This window comes from Ahaetulla prasina, chromosome 4 (genome assembly GCF_028640845.1).
Source record: "Ahaetulla prasina isolate Xishuangbanna chromosome 4, ASM2864084v1, whole genome shotgun sequence".
NCBI lineage: Eukaryota > Metazoa > Chordata > Lepidosauria > Squamata > Colubridae > Ahaetulla > Ahaetulla prasina.
In genome coordinates, this window is record NC_080542.1 from 95,322,518 (window position 1) to 95,339,114 (window position 16,597).

The 16,597-nt window shown below is 39.7% G+C and overlaps 1 protein-coding gene across 10 annotated transcripts in view; it reads right to left on the bottom strand.

The window, feature by feature from the left end:
* LRRC3B (leucine rich repeat containing 3B) overlaps nt 1-16,597 on the bottom strand; it is an 83,359-nt gene that overhangs the window by 22,176 nt on the left and 44,586 nt on the right. For 5 of the 10 annotated variants that reach the window (XM_058183318.1, XM_058183315.1, XM_058183316.1 and 2 more), the window contains exon 2: nt 5,596-5,745. The exons of 4 other annotated variants lie outside the window; for them this stretch is intronic. The gene's annotated coding sequence lies outside the window, so the exon portion shown is untranslated. The remainder of the gene's footprint in view (nt 1-5,595; nt 5,746-16,597) is intronic. One more of the 10 variants, XM_058183317.1, reaches the window with a different exon arrangement.

Below are 16,597 nucleotides of genomic sequence, written 5' to 3' on the forward strand. Positions count from 1 at the left end.
TCAGAAAAGCAGTGACTCAACTATATAATGAAACTGATAATGGGGAAAGGAAAGTTGCATTATGACTTCATAACAACAGTTCTATATACTGGGCAGGATTGTGGCTTTTTTAACTTACTGGTTCAATTACTGAAAAAAATTGAGATATCAAGCTGAAATATCAAAGTAAATGTTTTTCATTTGCATACAACCCATTGGGAAAGAAATATATGATTCAAGATGTCATCAATCAGTTTACATTCAAATCAAGAAATTATAGTCTTTGGAAAAAGCCAATCAGAGTTGCAAAAGAGGGTTTAGTTTCAAGACTCGTTTACACAAAATATGATTCTTGTAGTTAGAAGAAGATTTGTTTTTCCATGCTTTGGCTGGAACTTCTTCAATCTACCATACTGAGGCAAAGAAACCATGTTTATTGTAACAGTTGCTGTATACTTGCTTTATAAGAATAGGGATGCCTAAAAAGGGAAAAGCAAAGTTTTTACTGATGTTAAGGCCTATACGGTGAGAAATCTTAGGAATCTGATTTGCCGGCTATTATTTGTACAATTTTGCAAATGGGTCTTTCAGGAATGTACTAGAGCTGGGAAGTCCATTGTTGAAGAATTGGAATGTTGAAAATAATAAGGCTGATTGAGATGGAACTTTTCTCTAGGCTGCAATCGTCTTGTAAGTGCTGCCCTTGAGCTGGATTTAGGAGCTGATGAGGAGGCTTCTATGGGATTGCAGGGGACTTTGTCTGTCTTTGCATCAGAAAGGTTTGGCTAAAAAGCAGGAAGGAGAAGTATGTAGCTTCCATTTTATTTGCTACATTTATTTTCTCTACCACACAGGTATGAGAATGAGGCACAATCAGCGCTCAATTTTCTGTCTCTCCACTGAGGAATTTGCTTTTTATTTATTTAGATAATTTTCATGGCCATTCACTAACTCTTAGCGACTGGATTGCTTACAAAATGTGAACTGGGAAGGATAAGTGACCCAGAGAGGCAGTTGGATTATGCATGAACACTTGTAAAGTGATATTGTAAGAGAGTATTTCTCAATCTCAGAAACTTTAAGATGTGAGGTTGTGGAAGTCCAATTTTAAAGCTGCCAAGACTGAAACATTGTTGTAAGAGGTAACACAAAAAACATGGGATCATCACCTTATTCGCTCTTATAGCTCTGCATATTAACTACACATTATAAAAGCAAGACATATTGCTCTCCAATTACTCTTTGTAGTGTAAACTATCTGTTATTACTGTGCTTGTTTCAAAATATATAGCAGACTGTGTTGGAAGAAACAAAATTGAAGTCACTTTTTATGCACAACTGAATGATGTTTTGTTTCAAGTGCATTTAATCACATACAAAACCAACAGTGAACTATTAAGTATTCTACAATAAACAAAGTTTTCACTGCTGGAATATGTTTATGACAGAAAAATAATTAGAGCTATAAAAGGCCCTTGAGCAAATTCATAAAGATACAGTAATAGGGTGATTCTTCCAATCAAATTATTCTATATATTGATAAGGCTTTATCTCTTCCCTTCATGAGGACTTTTTGGACTACAATTGAGTCCTTTGTGCAATCTGAGCTTGTTTGTTAACTTTGAGGTGTTTTATTACCTGACTAGGTAACATCACCAATGCTAAAGAGTGTAGGATCTGCCTCTTATTTATAGAAGCTTGCCCTGGTAAGGTTGTGGTTTTCTTCTTGGTTTTTCCAACAAATGTTTGTTGTTCAGATATATGAACCATGTCAACAGACATTTAAGAGACAAATATTATTTACACACACTCAGAAGGCAATAAAAACTAAGAAAGAAACAAAAAGATCAGAACACATCTCTCCAGCAATCAAAAAACCAGATAAGCAAGGATTAACACCAGAGAAACAATTAAGCAGAAAAAAAATCTTAATCAAGAAATTACCAAGAATCATCAATTACCCCTCCCAACACTGACAGGACAAGTTACAGTACATAAACAGGAAACAAAGCCCACACTTACTTGTACAGATGTTACATAGTTGGATAATGAAATGTCTACAAGCAGAGACCACCAAAGACTCTAACCATGAGGTACAAATACTGTATTATCATCTATCAGACTAGAGTGCAATATAAGCAATTTCCTAGTTGTTGTTACAGTGTTAATTCCAGTTTTTAACTTTCTAAAAATTCATTTTCCATGACAAAGAACTAGATATTCAATGAGAATTCCAGTATTAATAACTAGCATTTTACAATGAAATACCCATATAGATCATAGTGATAATCCATAATGCTAATAAATCTCCACTTCCTGATGCTCCTTCACAGATAGAAAAGCTGCAGAGCAAAATGCTAACTAGAATTGCAGTTGTGCATTCTAGCCAAAATTGGCCTAAGCTATTGGGTCATCTCAGATAAATCATACTTAGTCCTACTTTTCAGAAATAAAAGAGCTGAGCCAAGAAAAAACTCCTTTTCAGGAAAAGAGTTAGGTCTTTGGAAATCTCCTGGTGGAACTCAGATTGGTACCTTCCCTGATTATTTTCAGAAAGATGCTGAAGCCTAAGCTGTTCCCTAGTGAAGAATGACCATAATTTGACTTATTATTGGATTTGAGAGATTTGATTTTGTTTTGCATTTTCATTATTTTAATCTCTACAGCAGATGTTTTAATTCTGCTGGTACCATGCGATCACCATAGTCAATTCTGACTGCAGCAGGATAAAAAATGAAAGGAACTAAATATCAGAATCCAGGGAAGCAAATCCTGTAGAGTTAAAAAAATAATTGAGTACTGCTTAACAAGTGTAAAGGTATTTTTTTGAATGTTATGATAGATCATTCTTCATGGCTAAATTTCAAAAAATATGCTTGTATTGGGTGTACTGGATAGCCATTGAATATCAATGCACCCAAATTAAAATGTTTAAAACAATGTTTAAAATGGAATAAGTTTTGTAAGATGGTCAGAGATTGAAAATAGAATGGAATGGTTACTAAGACTTTGCTGTACATGTGAAAATAGGTAATAATCTTAACCTTTGCCTACCATTTTTAATTTGCAAAAGAGCTGTTATATTCCTAATTAATCCAGATTGCTTTTGTAATATGGTTAAATATATAGCTATAATTAGAATATAAATCAGGAACTTTACAAATAGCAACCATTTTACCTTTTACAAAATTTCAACAATGAATAATAACATAAAATCTGACGAGTATAAGGATTTGTGTATATTTTAAATACTAAAGAGAAACCAAAGTATTTATTTCTTTGCCTACATACCAATTTTAAAAAGAAAATCACTATATATCAACACATTTCATGGTCTTACTGTTCTGCTTGACTTCCAACACTTTTCTGGAATATATTATTCTAATATATAAAGGCTTAAAGGCCAATATTTTACAATATGCCGAAATTTAATATGAGTTGTAAATTAGCTATACTTTTTCATTGTACTGGTTTTTGACTGTAATAAATATTTTGAATTGAAATTAGCTAATGCAAAAATTTAGTTGTGATGAAAACATTTTACTAATCCAATGTTGCCTGTCCATGTCAAAGTGTATGTTAAGAGACAGAAAGTACTTTAACCATGATAGTTCAAACCAACACCTCTCAGTCAGATCTCTTCTATTCTGTAAACTGAAATGCAGATATAGACAGGAGGTTAGAAAGTTAATTGAAGAGATTTTCAGGCCCAAAGCGTCCATATCTGAAAATAAATGTACTCCTTTCTTCATGATATGTAACTTCATTTATCACATTTGTATTCTGTGCTATTTGTCATCAATGGTTTGTTTTTTTCTTATAATTATTTTGAGAGATAAGCAGACCACAGGGTCTGATATAAATTTACCCTTTGGAATACTGTCAATATCATCTTCTATGTTTTAAACTTTTCTTAAGAGAACAGTAATTTGCATAACAAACTTGTAAACTTTTGCAGTGATGAACATCAAGACCCTGAAATGGTACTTGTTCGTTGATGGAAATGGAGCTTTCACAAATAGATGCTGCTTCTTAGTCTATATGGTAGTTAAGATGTTGGACTAAGATTAAGAAGCCCTATGTTCCCAAGCTACTTTCAACCACAGAAGCTCATTGGGACCATGAACTGGTCATTTTCTCTCAGTCAACCTAGTTTGGAAATGGTTGCCAAGAGAAAAGTGAGTGGATGGAATATTGTGTGCACTGCCTTAAGTTCCAGAAGAAAAGATGGATTGTAAATCTTACAGGAAAGTAGATTTCCCGCTCACACATCTCCCATATTTCATGTACAATAACTTGAATATGATGTGGATGCATTTTTCTTTATATACATAATTAAACGTAAGAACTGATATGCTGCTCAGTACTAATCACAAAAACAATCTTGGTGGCCAATACTGACCACACTACTCTCTGAGATCTGTTAAGAAAGGCTTTGATGGGCCTCATTGACTTACAGAGAACAGTAAAACTGTGACCTACCACCTGCAGCCCAAAATGCTAGTCCAAAAAAACTTGTGCTATCAGATTGTCTTGAATTTAGAATACTGTTCTTGAATATATAAAATGGCTCTTATTATATCAGTGTAATGCCATTTGTGATATTCTGGGTTAAAGGTAAGCGTAAGGGTTCCTCTGTCCAGTTGTATCTGACTCTAGGGGGCAGAGATCATCTCCATTTTTTGGCTGAGGAAACCAACATTGTCTGAAGACACTTCTGTGGTCATGTGGCCTGCATGAATATATGGAAAGTGCATGAAACACTGTTACTTCCCATTGAACTGGTATTTATTCATCTACTTCCATAGGCATGCTTTTGAACTGGTAGGTGGGCAGGTATTCTGAGTTAGAGGTGAATAAATTGTAGTGTCTGAATAGATTTTTTTTCAAAGTCCCAAGCTCATCAGCTCCTAGTAACTGACCATAACACCATGAAGGACAAAACACTAATCAATGGAGAAAATGTTTTTGAAAAATGAACAGTAAATTAGGCAGGTAGCAAGAAGTTTAAGCAATCCCTAATTAAATGAATAATAGAGATGTCACAATTAATCACTAAGTCTTACTTCCAAATGAGAAAACACAGTCATTATCTAATACAATAATGCCAATAACTTTGGCATTTTATCTGAGATCAAATTTAAAGTAAAGGTCTTAGAATCCAGATTTTTTTTAAAAAAAAACCCTTTATTTTATTTTTAAATTTCAAACTGGGTTTCAGCTTCTACGAAGACTATGGGAAGAAAACATTAATAATCTCATGTCATGAACAATTAACACAAATATGAAATGTAGAGCCTATATGAACTTTTAAAGCTTAAATTAGATTGCTTCACCCCTGGTGACTAATGGACTCTAGTGAGTTTCAGAGGAAGCTGGGGGCTATTCTCTGGTCTGCTTCATGGTCTTTATTACTATTTGGAATAGGGAGCTGGCTGAGGCTCTGGATCAGATTGCGCCCGTGTAACTTTTCCCCTTTTGTTGATCCTGTCACTCCCTGTGGTTCATAAAGTAGTTGAGGGAGATGAAATGAGAGAAGAGACATCTAGGCCATTGCTGCACTCAACAAAGGATGAACTTGATTGAATCCAGATTAGAACTACTATTAAGGCCTACCTTGTGGCAGTAAAGATAGTGAAGTACTATTACTTCTCCGTCCCTATTGTGTCTGCAAATAGCCATCCCGCAGCCCTGTTTTGGGTGATGCATGCCTTCTTGGGTAGAGGGGGCTTGCAGAACCTCCTGTAGGAAGAATTTGTTCAGAATCTGTTGGACAAAGTTATATGAATTTTTTATTTATTTATTTTATTTTGTCAAACACAACAGTATATATAAGTATAAGCATGAAATAACCATATGAATTGGATACAATCAAAGGGAACATTAGGACAGGAACGGTAGGTACGCTGGTGCTCTTATGCACACCCCTTACAGACCTCTTAGGAATGAGGTGAGGTCAATAGTAGATAGTCTTTGGTTAAAGACTTTGGTTAAAGTTTTGGGGATTTTGGGAAAAGACCACAGATAGTCTCAGGTGGTGCGTTCCAGGTATTAACAACTCTGTTACTGAAGTCATATTTTCTACAATCAAGATTGGAGCAGTTCACTTTAAGTTTAAATCTATTGTGTGCTCGTGTATTGTTGTGATTGAAGCTGAAGTGGTCTTCGACAGGAAGGACATTGTAGCAAATGATTCTATGAGTTATACTCAGGTCATGCCGAAGGCGATGGAGTTCGAAATTTTCTAAACCCAGGATTTCAAGTCTGGTGGCATAAGGTATTTTGTTGTGAACAGAGGAGTGGAGAACTCTTCTTGTAAAATATTTCTGGACACACTCAATTGTATTAATGTCCGAAATGAGGTGTGGGTTCCAGACAGGCGAGCTGTATTCGAGAATTGGTCTAGCAAATGTTTTGTATGCTCTGGTTAGTAGTGTAATCTTTTTGGAGAAGAAGCTACGCAAGATTAAGTTTACAACTCTTAAACCTTTTTGGCGATGTAGTTGCAGTGGGCTTTGGTACTTAGATCGTTTGATATGAAAACTCCAAGGTCTTTGACGGGGTTAACTTGGAACTGAATGCCAGTTTTGTTGGAGGAACAGAGGAGATGCCTGAGGAGCAATTTTGTCCAGTTAACTGGGGAACAGATGAACCTCTGGAGCCTGAGGAAACGGGAAATCCTTAGGACTGAGTTTAATCACCTTGTCTCTCCTGACTTGTTAAAGCTGCCTGGGGAACTAGCATGTGGCTTCAAGTAGTGAATTTTTTGAGTGACGTTCCTTTACCTCTTAAAGAAGACTTGGTTCACTTCTCCTCATGAAGCCTTCTTTGGACCCCAAAGTATTAGACAATTTTTGTCCCATATTTAATCTCCCTTTCTTGGAAAGGTGATTGAAAAGGTGACTGTGCAGCAGCTTCAGTCAGCTTTGGATGAAGATGTTTATCTGGATTCCTTTCAGTCAGAATATAGACTGGGTGTGAGATGATGTCACAGTCCCATTGGAACCCAGTTGAGGGAAAGGGGGAGTCAGAACCAGTACCATATGTGGATGGTACATCTCCCCTGGAATGTTCAGAGAGTTTAGGAGCTGAATATGCTATTGTCCCAGGCTCCTGGCATTGGGGAAAGTGGACCAGACAGGGAGCTGCATGCCTTCATGAACACAGGAGAGGATCAGCTGCAGATAGGAAGCAGTGGTGAGAGAAAACAGATGCCCTCTGACAAGGAACAGCTGCCTCCCCCACACAATTGGAGGTACATAAAATGGAGTAGAGGGAAGACCTCAGAGGAGGTCTGTGAGGCTGCTTGTGAGGAAGCTGCTCCATCCCTCATCACAAGGAACACTTGGCTTGGAGTGATTTAACAAAAGGCCAGGGGACTTTCATTGGGAACAACCGTTTGTCTCAGCACTCACTCCCCTGAGTTGACTTCTGGACTTCAACTCATGTCTCAATCTCTGGATTTGCATATCTTGCTTTGCAAACTCTGACTCTGGATTATGGTTTATGAACCTTGTTTTGAAGCCTCAGCACCAAGTTTGTGGACTTCACCTTTCTTCCTGTTTGGGTGTTTGGTTCTGGTGACTATTGGACTCTTGCTGATGGAATTGTGTTATACTGACTTTGGGTGATTGGTTTTTTTTTTTGGGGGGGAAAGTAGAATGGAGAGACATCTGTCCTGGTTTAGCAGTACAATAAAATACTTTATTGGTGCCTGCACCTGTTTTCATGACCAGAGTCAGAACAGATGGAAATAATATTGGTCACATTTTGAAATAATCTCACACAAGAGCAGGATGGAGATTATGCATCAATCCATGTCCTACTTAAACTCTTTGAAATTTTTTCATATCATTGACCTTGGTATACTTCTGTATTAGGATTGAGGGTGTATAGCACTTTGTTATGTGGGTTCATCTTTTTCTGAATTTGATTTCAACTGGTAGTGATTGGGGAGGAGAGATCCCACTCTCAGACTTTGCTATGTTGGTACTGCAGTGTTTGGTACTCTCTCCTGTCGTGTCCCACTCCTCCGCTGATGGCCGGGTCAGGGAAATCCGAATCAGGCTTGCCTCTGCAGCTCTGCCCAAAGTCCTAGCAAAGTCCTCAGAGCAGGCAGGAGACCAGTAAGTGACTTCAGCAAGATAAGTTCGACTTTGCCTGACTCAGAGACTGCCAGAAAGCAGATCCTTTATATAGGCCATGGGGTGTGGCTCCATGACTCAGCACTCATTAAGGCCTGCCCCTCCCTTCCTTCTGTTGCCTCCGCCTATCCAATCTTCTGATGCGAGGGTCACTCCAATCAGCTGTTGGAAGTAAACTTTCCTCAGGCTCACATGCTGTGGAGGAGGGGGAGGGGTCTAGCTGCTCCATTTGCCTGGGCATGGAGCCAGGGCTGGGGCCGGGGGATGCTCCCTCCTCTGCAGCCTGCTTGGGCATGGAGCCAGGGCTGGGACCGGGAGGTGCCCCCTCCTCTGCAGCTTGTCTGGGCATGGAGCCAGGACTGGGGCCGGGAGGCATACATTCCTCCGTGTTCGGGAGCAGATAAGCAGACCCCGGTGAGAGCGGACAAGACACAACATCTCCACTCCTATTCAACACCTACATGAGGCTGTTGGGTGAGCTGATCTGTCATCATGGTATGAAGTATCATCAATATGCTGATTACGTCCAATATATATATTTCTGTCTCTAGCAAATTAAGCAAAGTCATGGATGTATTAAGCAAAGTCTGGATGGGGACCAACAGGTTTGCTCTAATTCCTGACAAAACTGGAATGGCTTTGGGGTTTGAGGACTGCCAGTCCTAATAGTATCTTTATTGCTGGTAGGGGTTGCACTGTTCCAGACAGACCCGGTGTGCAGTTTGGGGTCCTCCTGGACTCACAACTCCACTTCAAGAAAAAGTGGCAGTTTTGAATAGGAGGTTCTTAGCACAGTTTTGTGTTGTGTTTCCAGTTCCACCCACTCGAAAATCAGAGGCAGTGGTGAAATCTGAACCAGTTTACTACCAGTTCGCTGGCTGTGCATGCACACTATGTGTCCACATGCGAAATGCATACCACACACCAAATGCGAGGTACATGCATGCATGCGCAGTGCACACCAAAAGGAGGCATGGGGTAAATAGAACAGCATGCAAGGGGGGGTGATCAGCTGTGGCACGCAATCTTTTTTTTTACCTTTAAAAACAATTTTTTTACAACCTATTCAGCCGATCAGATCAGTAGAATAGTATATAATAGAATATATTATTCTATTACATAATATTCTAGAATAGAATATTCTAGAATAGAATAGAATAGAATAGATCAGGCAGCTCAGCTGTGATCGTCAGAGCCTTTTTTTTACCTTTTAAAAGCATTTTTTACAACCTATTCAGCTGATCAGATCAATAGAATAGAATGTAATAGAATATATTATTCTATTATAGAATATTATAGAATAGAATAGATCAGGCAGCTCAGCTGTGATCATCAGAGCCCTTTTTTTACTTTTAAAAGCATTTTTTACAACCTATTCAGCCGAATAGGTTGTAAAAATTGCTTTTAAAAGTAAAAAAAAGGCTCCGACCATTGTGTGGCTCAGTTGTGATTGTCAGAGCCTTTTCCCCCCTTTTAATAGCATTTTTTAAAAGAAGCGGCAAGCGGGCGACCAGGCAATTGGGTGGGCATGGGCAGGGGTCCCCAGGGATTTATGCTACCGTTTCTCTAAACCACCTGCCATCGCTACCAGATCGGCTAATCTGGTCCGAACCGGGAGCATTTCACCCCTGGTGAGAGGATTTTGCTCAAAGTCACTATGCCCTGGTCACCACCCAGCTGTATTTCTGTAATGAGCTGTACATGGGGCTACCCTTGAAGAATACCTGGAAATTTCAGCTACTGCAAAAGGTAGTGGTGTTGGAAGATAGGTGTACCTATACAGAAGCACAAGTTGCATTTCTGCTTTACAAGCTGCACTGATTGCCAGTTCTGTTTCCAGGTCCAATTCAAGATGCTGATTTTAATCTTTAAAGTCCTTCATGTCATAGGGTTAGGTTATTTGAGGAAATGCCTTTCGCTGAATATATTTGCTCACTTCATCAGATCTATCAGAAGATGCATGCTACAGATCCTATTTGCTACTGAACTACATTTAGCAGATCCCAGGAGGTGAATTTTCTTTTCTGTGGTGCCCACTTTATGAAACATTCTCTCCCAAAATGAAGTTGCATCATTCCTATTTGTTTTCCATAAGCCTCTTAAGATCTGGATATGTTATCAGGCTAACAGACCTGGAAGTCACAGGAATGGTGAGATCTTGAGGTGGTTCTGCTATTGCTGTTAAGATCTCACTGCCTTCTGCCTTATAATTTTTTAAAACTTTTAAATCATTCCTGTTTTTAGTATGTTTGAATGTATGTGTAAGTTTGTATATAGACACATACATATTTCTATCTTTTTGTATGTTGCCCCAAATAAATAAAATGCAGCTCTTGGGGCCCAGGTTTTTTTTCCCTGAAAATTTTCTATTGTTTTTAAATTTCAGATCGGTTTTCAGCTTTTACAAAGGCTCTGAAAAGAAAACTGTTAATAATCTTATGTCATAAACAATTAACTCTAATAGTTACAGAAATATGAAATGGTAAGTACAGCCCACATGAATATTTAAAGCTTTAATTATACAATGACTGCACGATCACCAAATACATTGCTCTGTATTAGATTAAAAATTTCCTTAATTATATCGTACGTATAAATGAATCAGCACTTGTCAACCGATGTGTTCACTTCATGTTCAAAAGGCATTTGAGTTTGCTTTTATACCTCTTGAATCATAAATTATTTTATTGCGCTTACTGAAGAACTGATTGGCTAAGTTTCTAAGTATACAAATACACATGCACATGCACATCCTTAAGCATGGCATGGAAGTAAACAATAAACAACTGTGCCTGTCTACCATCCAATAAAAATAAATAGTGTGTAGTCTTACTGAGGAAATATATATTGAAAATAATTATTTAAGATCTTCAAAGTAACAAAATCACAAAAAGATTTTGTGACTTAAAAGTATTTCCCTCTGCAACTTTAGGAATATAAAAGCATTCTCCCTAGAATATCAAATTAAACTTCCATTTGGAGAATCGATTCCTAGCACAATGTTAATCTCAAATAAAATCAACTCACATTTGTCATTCCTTTATCAAAATTCTGGGGAGAAAAAAAATCCTAAAAACTGCACGCCTGAAGGATGTATGTGAAGAGTGGCCTTTAAAATTTATCTTGAAAATTTAACTCTTAAAACCCCACATCAGAAAAATATATATCAAAATATTGAATTTGGGATAATGTATTTTTCTTTAAAAATGAAGCAACATAAAATGAAAGCATATACGAAGTCAATTTATATTTAGAAACCTTGCAGCAGGATAAACATAATGATGTGAAGGAAAGTACGCAAAGGAGCATTTGATAATCCTTAAATGCTGTCTGTCCCTCCCCCCAAACATAGATTCTAATGCCTGTAAAAGGTGAACAAGGGAGAAAAGGACAATGAAAGCACAAGGACTTGGCAACAATATCTTACAATTCTACTAGCCGTTCTATGTGGCATGCATTATTAAAATTCAATTTATAAAAATAAAAAAGTCCACTTCAGCCCAACGATCAACTCCTAACTGAATTAACATATAACATAACATAACATAATAACAGAGCTGGAACGGACCTTGGAGGTCTTCTAGTCCAACCCCCTGCCCAGGCAGGAAACTCTACACCATTTCAGACAAATGGCTATCCAACATTGAATTGAATTGAGGAGCCCACTCAATTCATATATGGCCATCTATGGACATCTATGAGAGTGCAGGTGGGACAAGTGATGAAATCACTGTTTTGATATCAGTTTCTTTTCTTTTATAAATGTATTTTGACATTGCATACACACACATAAGAAGTGGAGCTGACTGCAATGACATTCTGATGAAATTTGTGAGATTCTGCAGACACCACTCTTCTAATATCTGAAATACTTACGTGATTACTTCTACCTAATCTTCATTTTTGTAGAAAAAGGGAAAAAGAGGTGGTACTTGACTTAGAATAATTTATTTCGTGACTGTTTGAAGTTACAACAGCACTAAAAAAAAGTGACCTTTAACCAATAGTGAAATCCATTTTTTTTTACTACCGGTTCTGTGGGCATGGCTTGGTAGGCGTGGTGTGGTTGCTGGGTGTGGCAGGGGAAGGATACTGCAGAATCTCCATTCCCACCCCACTCCAGGGAAGAATACTACAAAATCGCCATTCCTTCCCCATTCCTGATATTGCAAAATCTCCATACCCACCTCATTCTGGGGCCAGCCAGAGATAGTATTTGCCAGTTCTCTGAACTGCTCAAAATTTCTGCTACCAGTTTCTCCAGAACCTGTCCGAATCTGCTGGATTTCACCCCACCTTTAACCATTTTTCACATTTACAATTGCAGCATCTCTATGGTTATGTGATCAAAATTCGGATGCTTGGCAACTGGTTCATATTTATGTACTTGCAGTATAGACAAAGCCAGATTTACTTAACATTACCTAACCATGTTACTAAATTAACAGCTGCAGCGATTCACTCAACAACAGTAGCAAAAAATGTTGAAAAATGGGGCAAACTCAGTTAATAATTGTCTTGCTTAGCAGCATAAATTTTGGGCTCAAATATGGTCAAGGACTACCTGTAAATAGGAGCTCAAATTTATTATATTTTTAAATCTTACAGCATTGAATTAGCTTTCGTTTTGCCATTAACAAATCCAGAGGATGTTGCCCTAAACAGAAATTTCAATTTTGCATAACATTGTTTAACTTATATGGAAGATTGAAATTAGAAACCGTAGCTTTTCTTGCTTTAAAATCAGCCTTTTTTCTCATGTAGATGAGAAAATCTCATTGTAGATTTTTTTGTGAGATTGTCATACATTGATTTACAGTATAGAGTTTCACCAACTGTACTATAGGTTTTATAAACAGAATACCATTCCCTTTGGTGTTATTGTCCATGTTTGCTATATAAATACATCATATAATGTCTAGCTTCTGGAAAAAAATCGCAATTGCAAAAATTAAAGAAGAAAAAGAAATCAAACAATCTTTTTGTGGCAAGCCAGAATGGAAATCTTTGCAATGTGTTCCTGGAATAGAAAAAGAAATACTCCAATTGTCTTTTAATTCAGGGCATGTCTGAAAGCTTTTTCTACTTGAGCATGCAATTCTCCTCTCAGTAAAAAGGGCCGTGGTGGCTCAGGCTGTAAGATAGCCTGTTATTAAACACAGCAGCCTGCAATTACTGCAGGCTCGAATCCCACCAGGCCCAAGGTTGACTCAGCCTCCCATCCTTTATAAGGTAGGTAAAATGAGGACCCAGATTGTTGGGGGGGCAATAAGTTGACTTTGTAAATATACAAATAGAACGAGACTATTGCCTTACACACTGTAAGCCGCCCTGAGTCTTCGGAGAAGGGCGGGATATAAATGTAAATAATAAAAAAAAAAAGTACAAATTGTGGATACTAACATGTGGTATGTCTATGTTTGGAGGGGGGAAACGATTTTATTTACATATATATAGTTACAATTAAATATACTCAATGCAGTCTTTCTCTAGCTGCCTATCAACATTTTTTTTCCATTTGCAATCACCCATTTGGGAACCAAGCCAATTTCCCCAATCATTCACTAGGCTCACTGACCACTTGATGGTTTATTTAAGTTTATTCTTAATTCAACTTTTAAAATGAGAAACTGGCATGCTGGAAAGCAGAATACCAGCCTTCAGCATCGTTTTTTACTTCTAAGACTGCCCCTGGGCCTGAATAGCACCTACAGATATTCTAGAAAAATAGAATTGGGGATGAAGAGTAGCAGCAACCCAGTGTTTTCTTTGGACATAGGATCACCTGCCAAGAGAAAAGAGAGGGTAATAGAATGAAGTCACAGGAAACAATGTTCACTGCCAGTCTGCCTGTTGCTAAACTGGTGCTGTCCTACTGGCAATATCCACCATGGAAAACCATTCTTCTGTAAATACATATTAGCCTCCTTCTTTTGCATGAAGAGAAAAAGTAGAAGGGAAGAACAGAAATAAAAGGGAACATTGTCTTACCTGAACGTCCCTTCTTGGAGAGGGGGAAATGGCCGTCAGGTCTGGTGTTGTTTCTCCTCGTTGCTGATTGGACCGAGTCTGCAGATTTTTTGTTTGCAGTCCCCGCCTCTTAGCCCCTTCCAGCTTTTTCGGCGAGGATCCGATGCAGACTGACGTGCCTAACTGAAATGAGAGAGAATTAGTGGTCCTTCCTCCCTGGCGCCCCGGTTTGATGCCTGACCGCCCCACGTGGCTGATGAGGCTGCTCTTCTGGTAGTGTGTGCTGTAATATTGCGTGGTACCGGGAGAGACTGACTCTCATATGCCGCCGCTACGGTGGCTCTGATCCACCTCACTAGAACCATTTTGGTAACCTTTTGGCCCATGGAGAGCGGTTGAAAGGATACGAAGAGTGCCTCGGTTTTGCGGAAGGCCAATGTTCTGTCAATGTATATTTTCAATGCTCTCCGTACATCCAGAGTGTGCAACACTCGCTCTAAGTGGTGTTTGGGATGTGGACAGAAATTAGGCAGACCGATGTCTTATGCTCTATGGAACCGACTGTTAACTTTCGGAAGAAAACTAGGCTCTAGTCGTAGCACCACTCTATCGGTGAAGAAAGTACAAAGGTACTTGCGGATTGATAGGGCCGACAATTCAGACACCCTACGGGCCGAGGTTATGGCTACCAGAAACGAAACCTTCAACGACAAAAAATGGAGCAGCAATTCTCTAAGAGGTTCGAACGGAGCCTTCGTCAGAGCATTAAGAACCGTGTTCAATCGCCAAGATGGGAAGCGATGAACCACCGGTGGGTTGACATTAGTAGCTCCGCGAAGGAATTGTTGAATGAGCGGATCTCTTGAAAGTGAAGTCGTTGAACCACATCTCAACACTGATGAAAGTGCCGCTACTTGTCTCTTGAGCGTATTAGTCGCCAGTCCAGAATTCAGACCTCGCTGCAGAAAGGACAAAATGTCTAAAACCGATGCTGAAGAAGTCACTAGCCCCTGGGATGAACACCAAGTGTCAAATGTCCGCCAAGTGGCTTCGTAAATTCTTTTGGTAGAATCCCTGCGAGACGCCAGCATGGTGTCGATGACCGGGTCGGGAACTTGTGCCGTAGCTAATATACTCCGCTCAATCTCCACACGGCTAAACGGAGCCATTGTGGGTCCAGGTGTAGTACTGGTCCTTGCCTTATACACTGTAAGCCGCCCTGAGTCTTCGGAGAAGGGCGGGGTATAAATGTAAAAACAAAAAAACAAAAAAAACTGGTTGTCTGGGATCCTCCACAGTTCTTGAATGGAAAACGTCATCAGATCCGCAAACCAGGGCCTCCTGGGCCAAAAGGGGGCCACCAATATTATCTCCGCCTTCTCCGTGAGGAGCTTCCTTATCACTCTGGGAATCAGAGGGATAGGCAGAAAAGCATATAGAAGGCCCAGGGGTTACCTGCCGCGGAGGGCATCCACTGACTCCGCTCCCCTTGACGGGAACCTTGAGAAGAACCGGGGGATCTGATTGTTTGTCCCTGATGAGAACAGGTCCACAGAGGGAGCCTGAAGCAGGCTGAGAGCTCTTGAAAATTCCCTGGGGACAACGACCACTCTGACGGGTCGATAGTCTGTCGACTGAGAGAGTCTGCTGTACGATTGTCTGACCCCGCGATATGTTCTGCTTTTACTGACTGTAGATGGGACTCGGCCCAGTGACCTAGACTGAGAGTCTCCCTCATTAGTCTGCGCAAATGGGTGCCACCCCACTTGTTTACGTTAACCTTTGCTGTCACATTGTCCGTGAGGACAAGAACATTCCTGTCCCGAATGAGGCTCTCGAAGGCCAGAAGGGCCAGACGGATGGCCCACAGTTCTAGAAAGTTGATGCCTTGACGAGCCTCGGTCGGGGTCCCTTTGCCCTGGGCCAGGTGTTGGTCGAGATGCACTCCCTATCCCAACAAACTTGCATCAGTGGTGATAACTACTCATACTGGTTCCGAGAAGACAGTTCTTCTGGCCACCACTTCCGGATTCCACCATGCTAAAGAGTCGGACACCTCTTTCGGGAGATTCACCCTTCGACTGGATGAACAGGTGTGGTTCCTCTGCAATGGTAAGAGGAACCACGGCAGAGGCCAACTGTGGAGGCGAGACCAAGGTACAATATCATAGGAAGAGACCATTTTCCCTAACAGTTGTGAAAGTTGTTCTAGGGGAACCAATCTTAACATTCTAGCATTGCAAGCCAGCTCTGACAGACTACACTGGCGGTCAGCCGACAGGTAAACCATCGACCTCTGCGAATCAATTTGAGCCCCTAGATGGACAATGGTGGTAGAAGGATTGAGATGGCTCTTATCCCAGTTAATCGAGAATCCGTGGGATTGTAGAATCTCTATGGTTGTGGAGAGATCCCTGGTTTGCCCCTGTCTTAGAGGACGAAAGAATTAGGATATCGTCCAAGTATACTTGAAGCCTGATGGGGATCCCCCGGATATGAGCCAT